This window comes from Carcharodon carcharias, chromosome 14, assembly GCF_017639515.1.
Source record: "Carcharodon carcharias isolate sCarCar2 chromosome 14, sCarCar2.pri, whole genome shotgun sequence".
NCBI lineage: Eukaryota > Metazoa > Chordata > Chondrichthyes > Lamniformes > Lamnidae > Carcharodon > Carcharodon carcharias.
The window spans coordinates 145199449-145206269 of record NC_054480.1 but is presented as its reverse complement, the minus strand read 5'-3'; positions in this window follow the sequence as shown (position 1 = coordinate 145206269).

The following is a 6821-nucleotide window of genomic DNA, read 5'->3' as shown; positions in this document are numbered from 1 at the left end:
ATAAAACCATGGCCATGGTGTGTGGTTTTGGACCGTACACAAAAGTATGTCTACCTGCCCGAAGGGGTTAAAACTGCTTCAATTGCTGTTTACATGAGTAGATTGCAACAATTTATTCTTGTTTTGTTTCTTTCGTGTATTTCTGTGTTTACCCACAGGCCACAATTTTTTTTTATTGTTGTTGTGCTTGTTGCTTTGTGACATGCTTCCAACATTTACACTGCAGCATTTCATCCTCTGTTGTAGTAATCTCTCTTAGGATGTATATTGTGAAATATTAATCAAGTTTGAGCCCAGAGGCTTTGTCTCTTCCCATCCCACTCACTTTGGCTGAGCTGGTGAAGGAATTCTAAACATTGTTAACACAATAGTAACAATTCTCCTCCTCATCGCCCAGCATCTTTTTCTATATATATTCTGTAATATCCAGATTCCTCTTGAAAATTCAATGGTGAGTGCTTCAGTTAGTGGTTGTGGCATAGCATTGTATTCTCTACCAATTTTCTGTATAATGAAATTTCTCCTGACCCCTCTCCTCACCCTGTTAGTGGCAATTTTAAATTGATGAGCTCCCTGTCAATCATGGAACATAGTTTGACCCTATTCAATTTATAAAAGGTCTTCAGAATCTTAATAACTTCTAATAAGTAGCAGTGGAAATAGTCTCGGCATCTCACGTGTGTCTGTAAAATGTTCTCTTCCCTGGTATCACTCTGATGAAACCCTATACTGTTCATTTTCTATGGCTTTAATACACTTTCTGTAAATATCTGTGCCGGTGAGATATTTTGACCTTTGCCAGCCTCAGTTGCAGACACACACAAATAGACTGTGGTCTGTAGTATCAAGCTCTTGTAGGCTCTGTTAGAAAGAATATTAAGACAGTTTTCTCATTGGCCCAGCAACTGTTCTGAAATACAAGGAACCCAAAAGGGAACCAGGTTTCCAGTGAACCCAAAGACTGAGTTTTGCCCTCTAGGGGAATGCAGCCTCTTTCTGAGCGGTTCCTGTGATGCCAGCTTTCTGATTTTAAGCTGTGTTAGAACAGATGCTGATTACGGTAGACTCCTCTCTCGGACAATTGTTTTGCATTCTAAATTTCACACATTTGGGTAGTTTCAAGACAGTCCAGCATTCACCTTCAGATGTGGCAAAGAATGGCGTGTGCAACGGAGTAGAAACTTCACATCAGAGCAGTTTTTCTAACACTGAAATTGTGTCCTACTGGCAATGGTCTTACAATTGTATCAGACCTGTATTTGATATGGTGACTGGTTGAAATATATAGAAATACAGTTCTCTTTACAAGCGTCAATGTTCATAACTTCAAAGCTTCACAGAATGCAGTTCAACAACGCTTTCACAAGCGATCAGATCTCCAAGGTTCCCCCCTTTGCCCAACTTTCCTTTGCATTATTCAGAGCAGAATGCAATTTCCATAGGCAGCCCCACATTTCCTATGATTGGGAAGTGCAGTTTTCAAAGCAGCATTATATTCCTATTAGGCAAGCAATGATATTGTTCAGCAATTTTATCATTGTAGGGTATGAGGACTAGACTTCTGATCATTGTGATGGGATTCAATTGGTTTTTGACAAATAGATTGTCTGCTATGTAATAAAGCAAGATTGTACTGCATTAACATCTCAATGGGAGATTGTCAACATTGTGAGGAAGTGGTCAGCCTCACCACAAAACTAAGATTTGCTTCCATGACAATTGTATCTACTTTTACTTCTTCCCACACAAAGATAAAATCATTTGGAAAGCAGCTAACAGACTTCCATTTTACTGTCATAATATATTGTCCTAACATTTTGCACAAAAAGTAGAGATTTTACAATTTGAAGTAAAATACAGCTCATCTTCCATCATAACTTACATTTTGGAGATATTTTTTACTTTTGGCAGGTAGGTTATAGAGAGAGAATAAAAAGGCAGGCAAAAACAAAAAAGGAAACATTCATATCATATTAACACCCCACATAAGGATGTTAGCATTGGCTTTAATTTTTAAAAATTAAAAAAGAGATATCTTCACTGTTTGTATGGATATTGTGTGTGTAAGACAGTTCTACATGTATTCTACAAACACTGTGCACATACAGCACTACCTTCAGGCAAATAGTGAGATACATACCTATACTCTCACTGGAAAATAGGGATTCAACTTGACCAACATGATTGCTTAGTGTCGCGGAACGAATGCACGGTTTTAGCACAAACAAAAACAAAAATTGCTGGAAAAACTCAGCAGGTCTGACAGCATCTGTGGAGAGAAAGACAGAGTTAACGTGTCGAGTCCGTATGACTCTTCTTCAGAACCCAAAACACGGTTTTAGCTGCTGTGCACACCACATGGTGACAGGCTACCTGCATCTGGGTTCATACAACCATTAGCAGAATTACTTGGGCCACTTAAGGGCCTCAGTTCGTGGCAGGATGGGAAGGGTGACCATGAGCCTTTCCACCCAGAAGTTAATTCTGGCAGAAGCAGGAAGTCTGTGGGGTTCAGGTACACCACCATCCCACCTAATTACATGCTCTACCTGTCTCCAAGCTCGCCACCAGGGAGAGCAGAAGATTCCGCCCCTGCAACTAACTTGATGGTGCTGGCAGCCGGCTAGAATTTTCCATGAGGCCAACATTAGATCCATGTCATCAGAACCCATTTACTGCAGTGATTGGGTCCACTTTGTAATGAGAGGGAAAGGGGCACTGAGGCTGAATCACCTCCGCCACCCTCAATATTATCATTTCATTTTAGACCCTTGCTTTTACAGAACAGTTATGAAAGATGTAAACACAACCAATAGATTGTGTAGCAAAACATTTTAGAGAACTCCCCAAAGCAATCTAAACATAAGTGAAATTTAAAAGGCAAAATACAAGTGAATCACAGGTAGAACTTAGTTCCCGATGTATGATAAACATACATTGATGTTATAAAAAGCTGAACTGCAGAAACATGTCCTACAATTCTGTCCAAAATCAATGTATGTTTGCCTGGTAACCTGAAACATTATTAAAAATTCTAAACAATTTATTGATTAGGAATAATCTCCATGTAGATTCAGAAATGTAATTATAGGCATTAAACTGTAACTTAGAAAAACTTCCCATTTCAAATAAATTCTTGAAATATTAAGTAAAGTTTGGCACTACACATGTTGTCGTTTTACTGGTTTGACTCTGTTACTGGCTCAAGCAAGCAGCATTGGCCAGGAACACCAAGTAGCCTGCTCATGCATGTTTGAATATGGTAGCCAATGTAGAATAATGCATGCCCAAATTATATTGCCAGCTGCAGAACAGTTCAGGCAAAGATCTCTGCTGTGTGCTTAAACAAATATGCTTTGTGCCACTCAAGGTGCTGATTACATTTTTAAGTTAATGAAGAGCAGACGTCCTGACAGTTAACATTAACATCTACTGAAATTGCTATAACAACCTGCCAATTTATATTCCAATTTATATAATCTATATTTTTTTTATTCATTCATGGGATGTGGGTTTCGCTGGCTAGGCCAGCATTTATTGCCCGAATTGCCCTTGAGAAGGTGGTGGTGAGCTTCCTCCTATATATACTGGAATGTCCCAAGGTGCTTCACAGGAGTACAATCAAGACAATAATTGACACAGAGCAAAAGCATTAGGGCAGGTGACAAAACACTGGGCCAAAGAGGTAGGTTTTAAATATTGTCTTACGAGAGGACAGAGAGGTAGAGAGGAAGTAGAAAAGGAGTTTGTGGAAGGAATTTAGAACCTTAAGCTAGATGGTTTAGGGGATGGCCACCAACAGTGGAGATCTTGGAGGATGGTAGAGCTGAAGAAGATTACAGAGATAGGCAGGGAGTGAGACCACATGAAAACTACAACTGATTCTGTGGCCACAGCAAGAGGAGCATGATGGGATATTAAGGGCAAACAGCCTGCGATTTTCTGCCCACAAACTTCAAGGGTAAGCAATCAGAGATGGTGTGCAGAATTGAATGCCCTCCTCGGAGGTGAGTTTGGAGTTAGGGGGCATTTAATTAAGTGGGAGGGTGCCAGTTAAGCCTGGTGCTGGAAGGCTCATGGACAACCTTACCGCTCCGCTGCCAATTGAGGCCCCAAAGTGGGAAATTAATGCCCACATAAGGGGCTCAACCCACTGCCACTGGTACTCAAGCAGCGGTGGGCAGGGCAGTTACCAGGCAAGAAGCCCAAAAAGCAAACCCTGTGGTGTTTGCTTGCAGGTTCCTGGGTTGCGGGGTGGAGGGCGGGGCCTTGTCGTCTGGCATTCCGTGCCGGATTAAGGGACCCGGCATCGTGTAGATCAGGTCCCTTCCTTGCCTCCGACTCCCCCCATGACCCCCACCCCTCAGACTTCCATCCTTTCTTCACTCAGTGTGGCCAGGATCCCTCAGTGATCCTGGGCCTCTGGTGGGTGCATTGCCGGCAGCAGTCACCATTTCCCCGGTGCCACTGATGGCGATGAGATGTCGGCCTCTGATTGGCTAGCAGCTCTGGGGGGGCTGCTGTGCTCCTAGATACCCGGGAAGGCCCGTCGCTGGCCACTGAAGTGCCTGAATAAGGTAGGCCTTCCCCAAAAGAGGTGATGGTGGGAGGGGGGGTCTCTCGCCAGTTCCCAGCCGGCGAGCGAGGCTCCCGTTACCTGGATTAAATACCACGTGTGGAATTTCCAACCATGTACTCCCTCAGAACTCTGTTCTCCACTAAGACCAAAACAGAGTGAAATCAGCTTTGTATCACATCAGTACAAAGCCTATCGTGTGATTGATGCCTAAGTGTTACTATAGAAATTGGCCTATAATAAATATCAAAAGAACAAAGTGCGCAGTACTTGGTGTGTTTTTAACTATTAAATCTTTTATCAACAGTTTCTATAGATTTCTCAACACTGCCTCTTCAGCTGTGGAATTTCAGCCGATACTTATTACAATGGGAAGATGACAAAAAGCTTATTAAAATTAGCAAGGAGCCATCAGCAATGGTTGCATTGCTGAAACCACTACACCTCACATCAGATTGACGATAAATACTCTTCTGAGTCCTCTCGAAATGATGTCTCGCTCAAAATAATTTCTCCAACAGCCTTTGCCAATCAATTATTTGGATTGGGCAGCAAATTTGATAAATATGGGTGGATGAACGAAGGTTTAATTATTGCTGCACCGCAGTAAAATATAAACACGTTGGTCTCAAAATTACATTGTACAATAATTTAATCCATTACTCACTAATTTGGTTGAAATTGTGGAAAGAATATGCAGCTGCAAATTTACTGAGGTACATTGCAACGTAATATATGGAGCTGATAATCTCAGTTCATGCTGATGGCTGAAATCTCACATGATGCCTCAGCAAACTGAGAAATTATAATAGCACCAGCAACATGAACTCAATGCAAAACACAGATTTGAATATCACAATATTAAAATATGTACAGCAGTCCAGTTTATACCTAAACAGTGACTGCACTTCAAAAGTACTCCATTGGCTTTAAAATGCCTTGAGACTTCTGATGGTCGTGAAAAGTGCTATATAAACGTCTTTCTTTCTTTTTGGGCTTAACACAATAATGTGAATCTTTGTATTTGATGCTTTAGACATGCTGTAGTTGGACATCCTGCAGAAAGTCATATTGCCATATGTTCTGGGCCAAATTTTACTGTAGCAGGGCATCCAATAGCATCTGCTGTTAGTTAGATTTGCCTTCACACTTTCAATTTAAACTTTCTTTGCATAGCAAGTTGCTGAATAGGCTGATAGTGGCACAGCGAAGGAAACAAAGGGTGGAATTTAATCTAGCACATTGCAGCGGCAAACATGGAGGCCAGGCCCCAGTTGATCGTGGGAGAGGTTGCGCATCAGTCTCCAGGTTGCGCATCAGTCTCCTGGTGGCTCCTAGGTAGGATGCTGTGTATACAATGCAACACTGGGATCCAGGTGCAAGGTGGAAGGCAGGACTAGGCCAGGTTGAAGGATGGTCTGTGGGATCAATTAAGTCAGAGGCAGGAAGAGGCCCTTGTGGGAAAACTTGCCCACTCATGGAAGGATATCAATCAGGCTGTTACCATGCCATCAAAAGGGTACTTAAGACTCGAAATGACAAACTTAACTTTCTGTGATGGGTTCAGTTTCTGTCTCTGCAAATACAGCAACATTCACACCATTCAATGCTTATGAATGGAGAAGCAGTGAGATACTGACTCCACAAAGCCAACAGAGTGGTGCAAATCCAACAACTTTTAGATGTCTGGATTTAACTGCACATCTGCCCTGCACCTGGTGTACTATTTCTGCATAAATTACAGTGAGCACCATTAGCCTTACCATTATTTTGACATTATTATGACCCAGTGTAACCTCCACTGTTCCAAAATGTGCTGCACTTAAACAGTACATTCATTGCATGGAACACTGAGGCCTTTCAATGAGCTACATAAGTGCAAGTACGACGGAGGGACATCACAGAGTGATTGCAGACGAGCTACAGTGGATGTGTGAGGATGGTGCAAGACAGACGAACGTGATATACCATAATGGCAGGTCTCCTGGTAGGGGTAGCTACAAGCAGCAGCAGCAACTTTGAACATTGCAAAAGATTAATCTAGGCCTGAGGCTCGACCCGAGATCCTTGGGCCATCAAATGGCTTCAAGTACTGGCAATACATCCCTCGAAACCCAATCAGTCTATTTGTATATTTCTTTTTTGATGACCAGGCCTTTACTGAATTTCCTTGGCTTAGAGGTTATAAAGCACATTAAGTGTTGTTTCCTCATTGGGCAGATAAATCCTAAATCAGAACACCAAG